Genomic DNA, 15,963 nt, shown 5'->3' with positions numbered 1-15,963 from the left:
CACTTAGAAGACCTATATGCAGTAATGGCAGCTAAGAGTGGTGGGCACTTACCAAGGCAGTGTGTTCATAGGCAGTAATTATCTCTGGGTGAGGTATATATATATATATATATATATATATATATATATATATATATATATTCCCAGTGGTGTAGCCACTGTGTAATAAGAAGTATTAGATATTGTGCTGGCTAGTTGTTGCTGTTTTCATGGTATTTTGGTTACTTTTTAAAATTGAAAATAGATTCTTCTCTTACAGTTTTCCTTCTCTTTTCTCCTCCAAGCATTTCCTTCTCCATACTTCCCTAGATCCAGCCCCCTTCATTTCCTCTTCAGAAAAGAGCAGGCCTCCAAGAAAAGAGATCCAGACAGGACAAAAATTATATATACAACAAGACAATGCAAAAGCTCTCCTATTGAGTCTAGACAAGGAACCCAACTAGAGGAAACTAATCTCAGAAATAGGCAAAGGAGTCAGAGACTAGTTTTTATGTCAACTTGTAATAAGGTAGGGTCATCTGAGAAAAAGGAATCTTAATAGAAAAAAAAGTCTTTATTGAATTGGCCTGTAGGAGAATCTGTAGAGCATTTTCTTGGTTGGTCATTTTAAAGAGAGGGTCCAGACAATTCTGTGGTGTCACCCTGAGCAGAGGTGGTCCTGGAATGCATAACTGAGGTCCGAGAGTGCGAACTGAGAAAGCCAGGAGGAATTAACACAAGCAGCAATCCTCTATAGCTCTGTGTCAGCTCTTGATTCCAGGTTCCTGCCCTATTTAATTTTCTGCCCAAACTTCTGCCAATAGAGGACTGGGCTGTGAAACTGAAAGCTGAAAGAAACTCTTTCCTCCCTAAGTTGATTATAGTCCTGGTGTTTTTCACAGCAACTTAAATCTTAACTAAGACAGATGCTGACTTAACAGGATTGCAAATCTTTAGAGAACTACCCTTCAGCCATATCTGCGAGAGATTACTCAGCCTCTAAGCATACAAATAAGGGATTATCTTGACCAGGTTAATTTGTAAGAGATGATGACCCATTTTAGTTATTCAGGAAACTCCTGGGTGTGGACCTTGACTTAACATAGAATTGAGAGAGTGAGCTGAGCACTAGTGTTCATTGCTTTCTGCTCCCTGACAGTGAGAACAGTGTGACCAGATGCTTTAAACTCGGGCTGCCTTGACTTCCATACCATAATGGAATGCATTTCAAACTGTGAGCCAAAGGGAACCCTCTCTCCTTGCATTGCTTTTGTCAGGGCATTTTATCACAGCAACAGAAACCTGTCTGATACATATAGGAAGAGAGACTATACTCTTGTAAATGATCCGTCCCTCAGGATCCTGTAAGAAGCTCTGATAAAAGACAGTGCATTAGCAAATAAAATAAGGCAAGCAAAGAAATAAAACATGAAAACAGAAAGGGAAATAACTGGCAAGTGGAAAAGAATCAACAGAAAGGGGAGGGAAACAAATGAATGGGTAATGGGTTGAAAATACATTATATGCATGCATGAGAGCGTCATAAAGAAGCCAATTTTATGTATAATTAATATATGTAGATAAAAATGAATAAATAAAGATAAATAATACTGCAGGAAATGCATTTAACAAACTGCAAGAAGGCCTAAAGCAATAACTAACAAGTCTAACATACAGAGAGACAGATAATAAAAATGTGCAAGTGTAAAGCATAGAAGAGTAAGTACAGGCCTGTGTTTAATTAGAGTTTAATCAGTGCGCAAAAGAGGGAGTGAGGAAGAGGATATATTTCATGAGATAATAGTGGATTATTTTCCAGATATGTTCAATTGCAAGAATCCTCAGGTTCCAAGAGCTGTAAGTTCCATGTAAGCAAAATATAAATAATCCGCACAGTGAACTAATTTGCTTCTCTGCCAGGTTTAAAGAGTCTTCATCATCTGCTTTTACCATGATGCCTCACCAGCTATTCTTCCTATTAGCAATAACGCACACGTGTAGTTCTTATTATGCAAATCTGCTTGTTATTTCACCTGTGTCACGGTTAGTCATTGCTGTAAGCTTGCTTCATAATACGACATGCTTTTCTTCTACTTGTCAAAATTTTACTCATCCAGTCATACCTTGTTCCCAAATTCCCCTTTGATTAGTCTAGCTTATTTTATTGTTTTTTCCTTGCACTTGCATGATATCTAATGTTATACAACTCTTCATTCATTCATTCGTTCTTCTTATTAATAGCTAGGTAATAGGTCTAGAAACGAATAAGAAACAATCTTTATTTTTAGTAATATTAATATTCAGTCAAAATGACAACAAAATTAGTTATAATATTAAAAATTATATGAAGGAAAACAGGCCAGGATAGAGTAGGTAAGTAAACAGATATGAGGGTCAGTGCAGATTTCTTAGAGAAAAGTTACATATACATGAACCTGAATAACAAGTAGAAATCAGTCCAGCTCAAGTATTGGGGTAGGACTACAGAAGAGAGACTCAGGCAGTGGGAGGCTTTAGGGTAGGTGGTTCTCAGGCCTAAAGGGATTAAGCATAATTGAAGTGTACAGTGTAAGGCAAATGAAAAAGAAAATTTTTACAAAAAAAAAAAAAAAAAAAAAAAAAAAAGAATGGCTAGGAGGGGTGCTTACCTAAATGAGCAGCATTGGCCATGTCAATATATTAAAAGTGCATCCTAAATATATTGAAGAGACTTTGAAGGAGCTGAGAGATAGTGGCTAAAACACGTAGGCATTTGAAAACACAACTAGGAAAAGAGACTAATTTATTGGTCTATACTTGCCTACAGCTTAAGTCTTTATACTAAAGGTAGCAGTGACAGATGTTGGCTGCATTGTATCCATCAGGGTAGCAAAGACTAAACAAGTTTACCAGATGTTTATAACTATTGATCTTGCTTTTTTGATGGATAATTTTCTATTTTTTTCTCCAACTATATTATGAGCTATGTAAAAGGAAAGACAATGCCTTATTTTTGTTGCTGTTATTTCCTCTTCCAACAAATATCTCTGTGTATTTAGGTAGCATAAGGAGCTCTGACATTCATATAGAATACAAAACTACACCCAGTTTAGCTTTTACACTCATATCTCATATCACAGGAATCATGGTATTACTGATTGGGACTGAAATAGAAAGGTGAGAGCAAGGCAGCCTTAGAAAAGGCATGGATTATAGGCTGGGAAAGGACAGCTTTCTGGGGGAAAATTGTACCTGCATAAGGCTGTTGTCCTTCTTTTCTTTTCTTTTCTCTTTCTTTCTTTCTTTTCTTTCTTTCTTTCTTTCTTTCTTTCTTTCTTTCTTTCTTTCTTTCTTTCTTACATTTCTTGATTTTGTTTTTTCTATCTCTTCTTTCTTTATATATTTGTACTAATTACTTGAGAATTATATACACTGTACTTTGACCATATTCATTCCCAGTTCCTTTCTCTAACTCTTTCCAACTCTATTTCCCACTTTCTCATGACCCAACTTTTTGTCCTCTTTTAAGTTTTTAAAATAATCTGTTGAGTCCTATTTGAGCTGCCCATATACTCTTGAATGTGGCAGCATACAGAGCAGCATGCTTGGCCTGCCTGGAGGACTGGCATTGAATAAAACTGACTTCCCCAAGCTGGGAGTGGTGACACAAGCCTTCGATCCCAGCACTCAGTAAGCAGAGGCAGGAGGATCTCTGTGAGTTCAAAACCAGGCTGGTCTACAAATACAGCTTCAGGACAGCCAGGGAGACACAGAGAAACCCAGTCTCGAAAAATGCAAAAATGGAATTAACCAACCAACTAACCAACAAACAAACCAACCAAACAAAAAACCCAAACTGACTTACCCTTCCCCAGAAATCATCAGTTGTCCACAGCTCTTCAGTTAGGGGTAGGAGTTGATGAAGCACTCTACCTAATGCTAAAATATGGACTGCCTTGATCTTGTGTGGGTCTTTTACAGGCCACAGATGCTGTAAGTTCATGAATGCATGGCCCTTTCCTGTTGAGAAGATAATATTTCATTCTAGTCCTCTCCTGGATTTTGCATTCAGCCACCCACTCTTCCGTCATAATCCCTGAGGCCTGAGCGGGTATTTGTGGTATACATTTATTCCCATGTGTGGCTGAGCACTCCACAGTCCCTTCTTCCCTGGACTTTTATCAACTGTGAGTTTCTGCACTGAAAACCTTTTACTGCACAAAGAAACTCTAATGAGGCCTGATAGCTGAAGTAATCTACTGGTAGACAAATATGTTTGAAGGGCAGTTTGATACTATGTCTACTCAGCAAAATGAGAATAACAGAACCACCCCCGGGGCCTGTGTGCTTCCAAACAATGCATTCTCTGACAGATTGACAGTAGCAGATGTGTGTTATCTATTGTAGAGTAGACCTTAAATCCAATCAAAAAGCTGCTAATAGCATTGTGACACCAACTACTGCATATTATTTCACGTATCTTGCTATGGTTGTCATGACTGTAGTTAACTGTTAACTTCTTTCCCCTTAAGCTTGCATAGCTACTGTGAGAGTTACCCTGTCCAGAAGTCAGTACCAGCATGATTCCTCCATGTCCCATGAGTAAAGTGTGTGGTGTTTTTACTAAATGATTTTGCTAATACAGTTTGGGTGAGCAACCAAGGAAAATGGTTTTAGCATATATAGGTATGGGAGTTTTCTGGACATTCTTGATCAACAGCTAAAAAGGAGCCATGTAAATCTGGTCTTTTTTTTTTTTTTAATTTGGTGATCTGTGGCTTCTGGGAACTTCGAAGTCATCACTAACAAGGACTTATAAAATTTTCTGTAAAATCATGGGAAGGAAATATTAAATTATTGAAAGTTTTAAACATAATCATGTGGAGTAAATAAAAATAGCGAGTAGAAGATCTGAGCCTTCCATAGTTGAATTTTCAGGGTAGTAGTACAAATGGATACGGGATAAAGAGTACTCAAATATCCTTCAAGTGGCCAAGGAGTGCCATCAACATGGAGATAAAGAGTAAATCAATAGTCACAGCAGTAATCTTCACAGTAGAGGATGAAATCAATGCTGGTGACAGATTCCTGGTTCATGACAATTTAGAATACAGTAAGTGAAGTTAAAAAAGATATCTGTGGTACTGTAGACTCCTAGATGGAGCTGAAAGCCATTTTTATCCCTGAGATGTTTTGTGAACAATGTAAATAACCACTCAACACAAGTCAGGATATTTCTTTTTCAAATAAATAATGGGAATATCAGATAATATTTACGTTACTACATTATGTTCAAAGGAAAAAAATAAATATATAAACTTGAGCATTTCTTTGTTGGAATACTCAGCATACATTTAATGAAATTGATTTCTACTGTTAGAGATGAAAATATATATCCTTATTAAAATAATTTCTCATATTTTGTAAAGTGGTAAACATAGTGTCTTATGAAATGTCACCTATAAACTGCATTTTTTATTGTTTAATTAGATATTTTTACTATAAAATTAAACACAATCCATGTATGTTATAGTAAAATTTTATGTGAATTAAAAATGTGATGATTTTCATTATATTGTAAACCAGATATGAAGATTTCATAGACCAGAAGAAGTATTTTATTTAGTATTAAATTTTTTTTCTGGGACAAAATACTTACAAAAATTGGGGCTAAAGAAGGGAAGTGGGGACTGCATTTCACAAGGACTCACTTGCTAGCTTTTAGGTCACTTGCCCCTGGCAGGACTTCCTTGACAGGCCACAGGGGAAGAGGACACTGTCAGTCCTGAGGCAGCTTGATGGGCTGGGGTGGATGGGAAAGGGAGCTCCCTTTTTCTGAGGAAAGGGGGCTGGGGAGGAAGGAGAGAGAAGGCATGGGACTGGAAGGGGAGGAGGGAAGGAGCTATAGAGATGTAAAGTGAACAAAATAAGTAAATGAGAAAAAAGAAAAATGCCTTTTTTTTTTTACTTTTTTTAAAAAGATGCTTATTTAAAAAATGCTTATTTTTTCACTCAGTGGTAAAATGTTTGGCTAAAATGTGTTTTTTTTTTTAATTTTATTTTTCTTTTTAGTTACATTTTGTTAACTCTGTTTCCCAGCTGTATCCCGCTCCCTCTTTCCCTCCCCAACCCCGCACTCCCTCCCTGGTCTCCTCCCTGCCCCTTTCCAAGTCCACTGATAGGGGAGGACCTCCTCCCCTTTCTGTGGCCTAACAGACTGCTCCTCCCCTGGGGTGGGGGGGTCAAACAGCCTGCCCTTGAGATCCTGTTAGAAATAGTCCGTGTTCCCCTTACTTTGGAAAACTACTTGGTTACTGAGCTACCACGGGCCACATCCGAGCCGAAGTTTTAGGTTATATCCATAGATGGTCCTTGGTTGAGTGTCAGTCTCAGAAAAGACCCTGTGCCCTGTGCCCGGATATATTTGGTCCTTGTAGAGCTCCTATCCTTTCCATATCATACTAACTTCCCTTCTTTCATATGATTCCCTGCACTCTCCAGAGGGTTTGGTTATGAGTCTTAGTGTCTGCTTTGAAACACTGCTAGGTAGAGTCTTTCAGATGCCTTTTGTGGTAGACTCCTGTCATAAGTTCAATGCACATCCCATTTGTCTTTCTAAATGAGGATTAATTACCTTCGCCTGTGTCCACTTCCTTGATTATCTTCTTTAGGTGTGTAGATTTCATTATGTTTATCATATCTTGTAGGTCTATATAAGTGAGTATATACTATGTTTGTCTTTCTCCTTCTGGGATACTTCACTCAGAATGATCTTTTCTAGATCCCACCACTTGCCTGCAAATTTCATGATTTCCTCCTTTTTGATTGCTGAGTAGTATTCCATTGTGTAAAAATACCACAATTTCTGTATCCATTCCTCCGTTGATGGACATCTGGGTTGTTTCCAAGTTCTGGCTATTACAAATAAAGCTGCTATGAACATGGTTGAACAAATGTCCTTGTGTACTTGAGCAAATTTTGGGTATATACCTAGGAGTGGTATAGCTGGGTCTTGAGGTAGCACTACTCTTAGTTGTCTGAGAAAACACCAGATTGACTTCCAAAGTGCTTGAACCAGTTTACATTCCCACCAGCAATGGAGGAGGCTTCCCTTTTCTCCACAACCTCTCCAGCATGTGCTATCACTTGAGTTTTTCATCTTGGCCATAAAATGTGTTTTTAAGAGAGTCTCAGTACTAGAAACAGCAACAATAATAACAAAAAGAAGAAGCTCCTCAATTGTTTTGTATCATCATTATTGATACAGATAGATAGATAGATAGATAGATAGATAGATAGATAGATAGATAGATAGATTATGTACTTCCTTCCTGGGACATCTATCTTTATGGTATTATTAAGGCTGCTAAGTAACACGTGCATTCTTATGCATTCATTGTTTGGCTGTACTCTGTGAAGGCATCATGTTGATATAAAACCACATTCTCCTTGTCTTCCATAGTCTCTCTCATCATGAGTAGTTTATTGTACATATTGACATAGTAATGACTTAGCACATTGACATACAATAACGCATTACATTGACATAGTAATGACAGAAAGTAAAAGATAAGGGACTAAAGGGATATGCCATAGTGTGCTCATTGGGCATAGAGGGTAGAAGATGTTCTATAGGAATGATATAGTCTTCAGAAAATGGGTTCAATTTCAATAGGTGGCAAGGGCACTCTAAAAACACAGAGGTGAAGAAGGGAACCATCATGAGGAGAGTGGCAGTTCACTTATGGATACTGTAGCAAAAGGGACGATGAGCCTTATATGAATCATCTGAAGAGGAGCAAAGAAAATCTTATATAGTCTACTTTAAAATTAACCAGATGGAAGCTGAAATGTTTCACCTCATCCTGTGAATATAAAGCCAGCCATTTTTTTCTCTGCTTTTTTATCACCATTAATGCAAGAATAATCATGCTAGGATATTTCTATAAGTCTCATTATATACTAGCAACTAAGAGTGTATCTTATTGTTGCTTCATTTTCTATGTCATAGGGCAATATAAATGAGGAATTTGTTGTTGTTGTTGTTGTTCATTGTGGCTTTGTGATGGTTGAAGAACTAAAAGCTAAAAGAACCTTGGTAGAGTTACAAGGGACGCAAATGGATTCACAGTGATACAAAACTGGTTAGTCTGTCTGCCAAAATAAGTTTTCATTGACTAAATCATTCTATTTACACCTTGATTCACAACAACACATTTTTATATTAATATTTTTTATTTTTAAATAATTTTATACATTCACTTGTATCCCAGCTGTAGCCCACTTTCTCTTTCTCTCCCAGTCCTCCCTCCCTCATCTCCTTCCTGCCTCCTTCTGAGTCCACTGAGAGGCGTTGTCCTCCTCTCCTTCCATCTGGCCCTAGCTTATCAGATATCTTCAGGATGGTTGCAATGTCCTTATCTGTGGCCTAGCGGGGCTGCTCCTCCCTCAGGGGGGAGGGGAAGATCCTGAGTTCATGTCAGAAACAATTCCTGTCCCCCTTACTAGGGAACCCACTTGGATACTGAGCTACCATGGGCTATGTCTGAGCAGGGGTTGTAGGATATATCCATGCATGGTCCTTGGTTGGATAAACAGTCTCAGAAGATCCCTGTGTTCAGATATATTTGGACCTTGTGGGGCTCCCTGTCCTCTCTAGGATATACTAATTCCTCCTTCCTTCATATGATTCCCTACAGTCTGCTGAAGGCTTGGTTATGGGTCTCAGCATCTGCTTTGATACACTGCTAGGTCGAGAATTTCAGGTGCCTTCTGTGGTAAGCTACTGCCCTGTTACTTGTTTTCTCCTACACATTTGGAAAGAATTTAGGAAAAGTAAATATAAACCTACCTCAGCAAACAAAGATACCAATATTTAAGTTTTAAAGTAAAATTTTCTTTAATCTAATAAACTTTGTGTGACTGATACAATAATTACAATAAACACTTTTTTAGACATTGAATTAATATATTATTTATATAATTTGAGTAGATTTACTTTACTCCTTCAATTTTTTTTTACAAGAAATTTTGATATGTTTAGTAATGGACATCCTGACTTACTTAAGGTGTTCTTGTTGACATGGAGATGAGCCTTTTTGGAAAAGTCTTTAAGATATCTACGTTTGTGTTTTTTATAAATCCCCATGGAATGTGATGCTAGTGTTTTTTCCATTTCTGAGTTGCTGAGCCGTAGCCACACACATTAGTAACATAGGTAAGTGTGACATATGAGGTTCCAGAATAATTGTCCTAATAATTGCTCAGTTCCTAAATATGACAGTACATTTTTTAATCACTGTCACTCACACTGAATATCCATTCATTAAAAAAAGACTTGTGTGATTGGGCAAAAGACTAAATGTTACCTAAAAAAAGTAAATGTATTTTTTTTAATTTTATATATTATTGTGTGTGTGTATGCATAGTGTTTATAGCCATGCAGGTGTATGGGAGTGAGAAACCAACTTATGGAGCTGGTCCTCTTTTTTACCTTTATACTGGTTCTAGAGATTGAATTCAGGTTACCACCCTTGTGTGCCAAGGGGTTTTAATTGTTAAGCCATCTTGCCAATCCAAAAAGTTCATACTTAGAAATAATTTACCTAATTTGTCAATTTTTCTTTAGTGGTGAGTAATTCTTTTACAAGTTTACTTCTTGGATTCCTTTGTATTTATTAATATCAATCTTTATTTCAACATATGGCAGTAATATCTTTCTCTAGCTACATTTGACTTTTCTTGTGGTAATTTTAGAACACACAATTTCTTCTTTATTATAATTAAAATTGTTGTTTCTCTTATTAGTTCTGAGTTTGATAACTTTCTCACTGATACTTGTGTAGTAGATTTTAAAAAGTCTACGTACCAGATTCATTTAGCAGATGCTTGTGTGTTTGTGGTTTCAGATTAATATCAGGCTCTCCTGGTCTCCAATGAGTCCCGAATCATTTGTTCAGTAAGTAGCTGTTGGCACCAGCCCTTTGCCCTGCTAATGTTAACATGGCTGGTTTCATAACCAGGTGGGCACACAAGCATCGGGCATACCTAGGAAGTTTTTGTTTTTGTTTTTTTTCTTCAGAGAGAATTTACTGAAGAGAGAAGATCTCAATGTTGGTGATCCCATCCCATGGACGAATGTCTGGTCTGAATAAAAACCAGGAAGCAGGCTGGGTATCAACATTCATTTCCCTACTTAATGACTGTAGCTGCAATTGATTTACTGTTCCACACTCTTGACACCCCTATGTCTCCACCCTATGGATGGGCAAGGTAAACCTTAAATTGTTGTTAGTATTTTTTTTGTCACAGCAATGAGAAAACAAACCCTGTCCTCATCAGATTCTTAATGCATTACTTTTGTTCTTCCTGACATTTATTTCATTATTCCTATGCAATTTACACAGTTTTAACTAATTAAACTGTTTTTTTTTGTTTTTTTTTTTTAGTATCTTAAAAAAACAATGCTTTACTGTTCATTAAACTCATGATTTTTCTTGAAGTTTTCTTCCATACCCTGTGCTAGGTCTTGCATTTTCTTCCAGTTTTTTTTTTTTTTTTTCTTCTCTCCTAATCATGAATCAGTTCCTTGGACCTACTCCAGAACTTCCCACTTTGTTTCCACTTAATTTGCAAATGTACTTACTCATTTTGTACAATGAACTCACTAAGAAGCATCCAAAACTATAGATCTTACCCGAATAACCTTCAAATATTTACACACAACTCTTCTCATCCAGTTTGAAGTCCTATAGGCATGACCAATGCAATGAATTAAAAACCAAGTTCAACAATTTTAGATGCCCTCATTTCCAAAAATACATAAATGATAATATTCTTTTATAACAATACAGATGTAATATTTCTAGGACCTAGAATATTGACTTGTTTTCTGTAAATACAAGCATTTTTATGTTGACTGTAAGTTATGTTCTGGATTTATGGCTAAAGATTCCATATATAGTCTGCCTAGATTCTTGATCCTTTCTTTTAGATTTTATGGAGCCATCTTCCTTTTTCAGACCACTCAATGGCAAACAGAGGTTTATAAGGGATTTTTGTTAACTAATGATAGTGTAGGAAGCTGAACAGCTGGGCTTTTGTCGTTGATTTTTGCACCACACTAAGACTTGGTCTGTTAGTGCAAACTGCCTCGTTTAGAGGGGATCGCCAGCATAATATAATGGCCTTCAAAACTGTGTCAGGTTTGTATGATTCAACAAAGAAATATCATGATACTTTCAAAAGTATCTCCTGTACTTAATGAGCTTTGAAAAATAGGAAGTGCGATTCTTGATAATTACATAGCAAGTAGAATGCCTCGGTGAAATGGTCTTCTTTTATTTAACAAACAGTAACTACAGATAACTTCAATCAGTGTGTTTTTTTGTTATGTGTTCATGCCTACTTTAAGTTTTTAATATGGAAGATATATATCAAGGACATAACGTATTAGACAAGTACACACTCTTCAATTTCTTAACTTTTAAGATACATAATTGCTTCACTATGAAGACTTAAATAGAGATTGTCACTTTTGTAATTAATTCTTTTTGTTTCATCCTTCCTACTAATTGAAAATAGGCTTTCAATATAGGATGCTTTGAAATTGGATGAAGAGACAGAATTGGAAATGAACTTAATTAACTACAAACTGTCCAAATCAATCAGAGTTTGACAGCACCTCGGTAACACACAGAGTTCATAATTTACTTGAAATCTGTTGTAATGCATATGCCCATAAATTGCTCAGAAGCCATGCTCACTGTGCACAAAATTTAGTGCCAGGCCGTGTGATCCTGCTCTGGGAGAAAATTGTTCTTTCAGCACATAGGACTATTTTGGAAATATGCAGTTTACATTTTCATGTAAGCAACTAATGAACTTTTGAAAATAAATGCTTTGCTTTTGGCCCCAATTGAATTTGTCATAGAAATTCAGAAAAAGAAAAATGTTTGTTTCTAAGCGCTTCAGCATTATGAAGGAATGTTGTTTAGAGAGAGCTGCCCTGCCGGATGGGTTACAAAGTGGCAGAAAGTCAGTCTCAGGATAAATGAAATACTTTAAGTTTATGAATAAAAAATTGGGGCTATGATATCCTATGACCCCCTATCTCCTATGAAAACATATTTTAAATATTGAGTAATCTGAGTTATTGGTACCTTGTAATCTTTTTTACCTTATGATTTTCAAGAAATATATGTCTTCTTAACACAGGGACTTTTAATCTATATTTCTAACATTTTTTTGTTTGTTTTTGATGAGGAGATTAATTGGTACAGGTGCTCCAGTGTAACATAGCCTGAGTGCATTAGACACAAGTTGCCAAGAGACTGAAGAAAGACAGGCAGACAGACCCAGGGCTGCACACAGTGCAGTTTATTTGGACTCTTACTGACAGAAACATTTTCTTTAGCATTAGCAATTCCAGTTCAACCCTTGCAGTCTAGGTCAGAAGAGGTAGCATATATATCAGTCAGGACAAACTTGATGTCCCAGGTAGAATGTGCCCGATTTATCTAAAGCACCTATCAAAGAGTCAGTCACATGCCTTCAATAAAAGTCCTGTTGTAAAACTCCGTATAGTTCTCTAATGGTTTTGTCTATGGTTCATAGGAGAAAACAATGCAAAAAAAGGTGACCCAGGGTTACTCTGGAGCAATTGTGATTCCCAAATAAATAAAGTCAGGGCCAGCTTGCATGTATTTGCTCTGGTTCTGTGATTCACAGTTTGAAGTCAGTGATCTATAAATTCTATGTACTTAAAAATATGAAAAGCCACTTATTATCACCAATGTAATCTAATTATACAACATATACATTTATTTAGAAGTGAAAGTAACATATATTATATATATTTAATATTCAAGCCGTAAAATCTTACTGTTCGGTAGCAGTTACTTCTGAAATTAAAACTTTCTACCTTAGAAGAAAGATTGTTAAGACACAAAGTGATAAAGGGGAGCTGAAACAACAGCAAATGATAAGGGGGAACCTATTAAGACACAGGACACTAAAAGGGAAGCGGATCAACAAGATTTTCCAAGTTTATCAGGTCTCATCAGGAGTGGCTGTGTTGTCTTCCTCTGCGGCCTGGTAAGGCTGCTCCCCGGTCAGGGGAGGTGATCAAAGAGCAGACCAATCAGTTCATGTCAGAGATAGGCCCTGTTCCCATTAATATGGAACCCACTTGGACACTAAACTGCCATGGGCTACATAGGTTATCTCCATGAATGGTCCTTGGTTGGAGTATCAGTCTCAGAAATGACCTCTGTGCCCAGAATTTCTGGTTCTGTTGCTCTCCTTGTGGAGCTCCTGTCCTTGTACAACCACTTTGGAAATCAATCTGGTGCTTTCTCAGACAATTAGGAATAGCGCTACCTCAAGATAAAGCTATGCCACTCCCAGGCATATATCCAAAAGATGTTCAAGTATACAATGACATTTGCTCAACCATGTTTTTAGAAGCTTTATTTGTAATAGCCAGAAGCTGGAAACAACCCAGATGTCCCTCAGTTGAAGAATGGATACAGAAATTGTGCTACATCTACACAATCGAATATTACTCAGCAATAATAAAAAAAAAAAGCAATCTAGGGTCAGATGGAAGGAGAGGAAGACCTCCCCATCAGTGGACTTAGAGAGGGGCAGAGAGGAGATGAGGGAGGGTGGGTGGGATGGAGAGAGAGTGAGGGAGGGGGCTACAGCTGGGATACAAAATAAATAACCTGTAATTAATATGAAAAATAAAAATCATATAAAAATAAATAAATAAATAAATAAATAAACAAACAAACAAACAAACAAACAAGGAAATCATGAAATTCTCTTCATTCTTATACAAGAGATGGCTTCAGGTTTTCAATGAGTAACGCTAGATTTTAAAGAAGAGATAAATTGGTCATTACACATATGTCCAGTGTCTGATAATGTCATGATTTCAGAAGAAATAATGGCTGGGGATGATAATTTTTCACCTTTTGGGAGGTTCACAGAAAACTTATGAAGGTTTATAATAACTTAGATCAATGATTATTCAAGTGTTGCCAAAAAAAGCTGTATGCTTATCTATGTGAAAATATGGTAACTCTAGGGCAGGGAGCTTTAAGAAAGGGTAGGTGACGTATAGAAAGTAGAAGTTAAGTGTCCAAAAGCTGAGGATAGTGGCAGCACACAGAGGATTTTGTTATGGAACAATAAAAATCTCCACTGTCTTTCTGTAATTAAAAAAAAAAATTACCAGTCTATGTACGATTTCTTTAAACTTTTAGCGTCTATTTTTCTCCTTGACGAATTTATGATTTATCAATAATTATGGATGAAGGAAAAGCACACAAACTCATGTTTATTTCATGCATTTTCATGTTTTTTTTCAAATGGGATATTCTTTATTAGCGCTGTATTTTTTCAACTGTTAATTGGAATAAGAGCATTCAGATGTGTGCCTAGAATCTCATTATGATTCCCATTTAAATTACAACATTGAATGCTAATTGAATTGAACTCAACCTTATAATATGAATCTGGGCTTAAGAAACAGGAGATAAATAGATGTAACTGTCCAGATTCTGATATGAATTATATTTAAATTTAGAATTTGGTACACAACAAAATTATACAAAATTATTGTTCATAGAGTTCAGTTAACAAAGAATGGAAAGAAAAGCATAAACCAAATGAAAATATAACCAGGAAATTAATTATGAGTAATTGCCCTTATATAGAATTTCTATCTGAACTAAATAATGTGTTTAGCAGTTATAACAATGTAAATAAATTATTCCAGAGTCATATATATATATCAGAAAACAAAACTATGGCATGGAAAATGAGGTTTATGTGTTTGACCACAACTAGAAAAGCAAACTTTAAAAAGCATACTAAAAAATTATAAATTTATATTTTATGACTACATAGGACACCGATGCAGATTGATAAGTAAGTGCATTTAGATACGTGGTCACTTTGTGAAGTTGTGTGAATGGGGCACCTTGTACGTCACTTAGACATGGCTATTAGCCTCTCTGTCTCCTAGAACTCTGTTTTAATGTCCCTAATGGGTGTGGGGGGTACTGTAAAATGGAGGCGGCAGCAGCTTTACCCAACTAACTTGCAAACTGTTGATTTTGTGCCTCACTTTATCCCTTGACAGTTACTATATTCAGAGAGGCCATTTTCTGATGTTTAGAAATATAGAAGTGTTTTTTTGGAGCTGAGTGTGATGTCAGCCTCAACAATCATACATGTTCAGAGTGGAGCAAGTATGCCTTTCAGTGAAAATCCAATGAACTTATCTACCCATGAAGTTACGTGATGCTGACTGCTCAAAATAATATATATCAATTCAAAGTGACTGAAAAATATAAAAGGTTTATATTCACTTCCATTTTCCAAAAGGATAATCAGGTATTTCCCCCTTCCATGTTCATAGGATATATGTTTCAAAAACCCTGTTGAACACATAAAAAAAATTATAGATAGTATCAAACTAGATATGAATAGATGAATAAACTATATATGAATAGATAATAGGATTTAAATCTCAAATTAGGTACAGATAATAAATAATAACACAGAGAATGATTACAAACTACACTACAAATTAACTACAGTTAATTATGTGGATGTTTTTCCCTTGACCCTGTCTATTTCCTTGCTCTCTATTTACATCTTACCCTCATGACTAAATGAGATGCTGCAATGAATTCATAGATTGCTTTTTTTAATAATTTTATTTTTTCTTATCAGTTACATTTTATTAACTCTGTATCCCAGCTGTATCCTGCTCCCTCATTCCCTCCCACTCCCACCCTCCCACCCTTATCTCCACCCTGCCCCTTTCCAAGTCCACTGAGTGGGGGACCTCCTCCCCATTCATCTGATCCTGTTTTATCAGGTATCTTCAGGACTGGCTGTAAAGTCCTCCTCTGTGGCCTAACAGGACTGCTCCTCCCTTGGGGGTGGGGAGGTCAAAGAGCCAGCCATTGTGTTCCTGTTAGAAACAGT

This window comes from Psammomys obesus, unplaced genomic scaffold (genome assembly GCF_907164565.1).
Source record: "Psammomys obesus unplaced genomic scaffold, mPsaObe1.curated_primary_1811, whole genome shotgun sequence".
Lineage (NCBI taxonomy): Eukaryota > Metazoa > Chordata > Mammalia > Rodentia > Muridae > Psammomys > Psammomys obesus.
The sequence above is the reverse complement of the archived record's forward strand: the minus strand, read 5'-3'. Positions refer to the sequence as shown.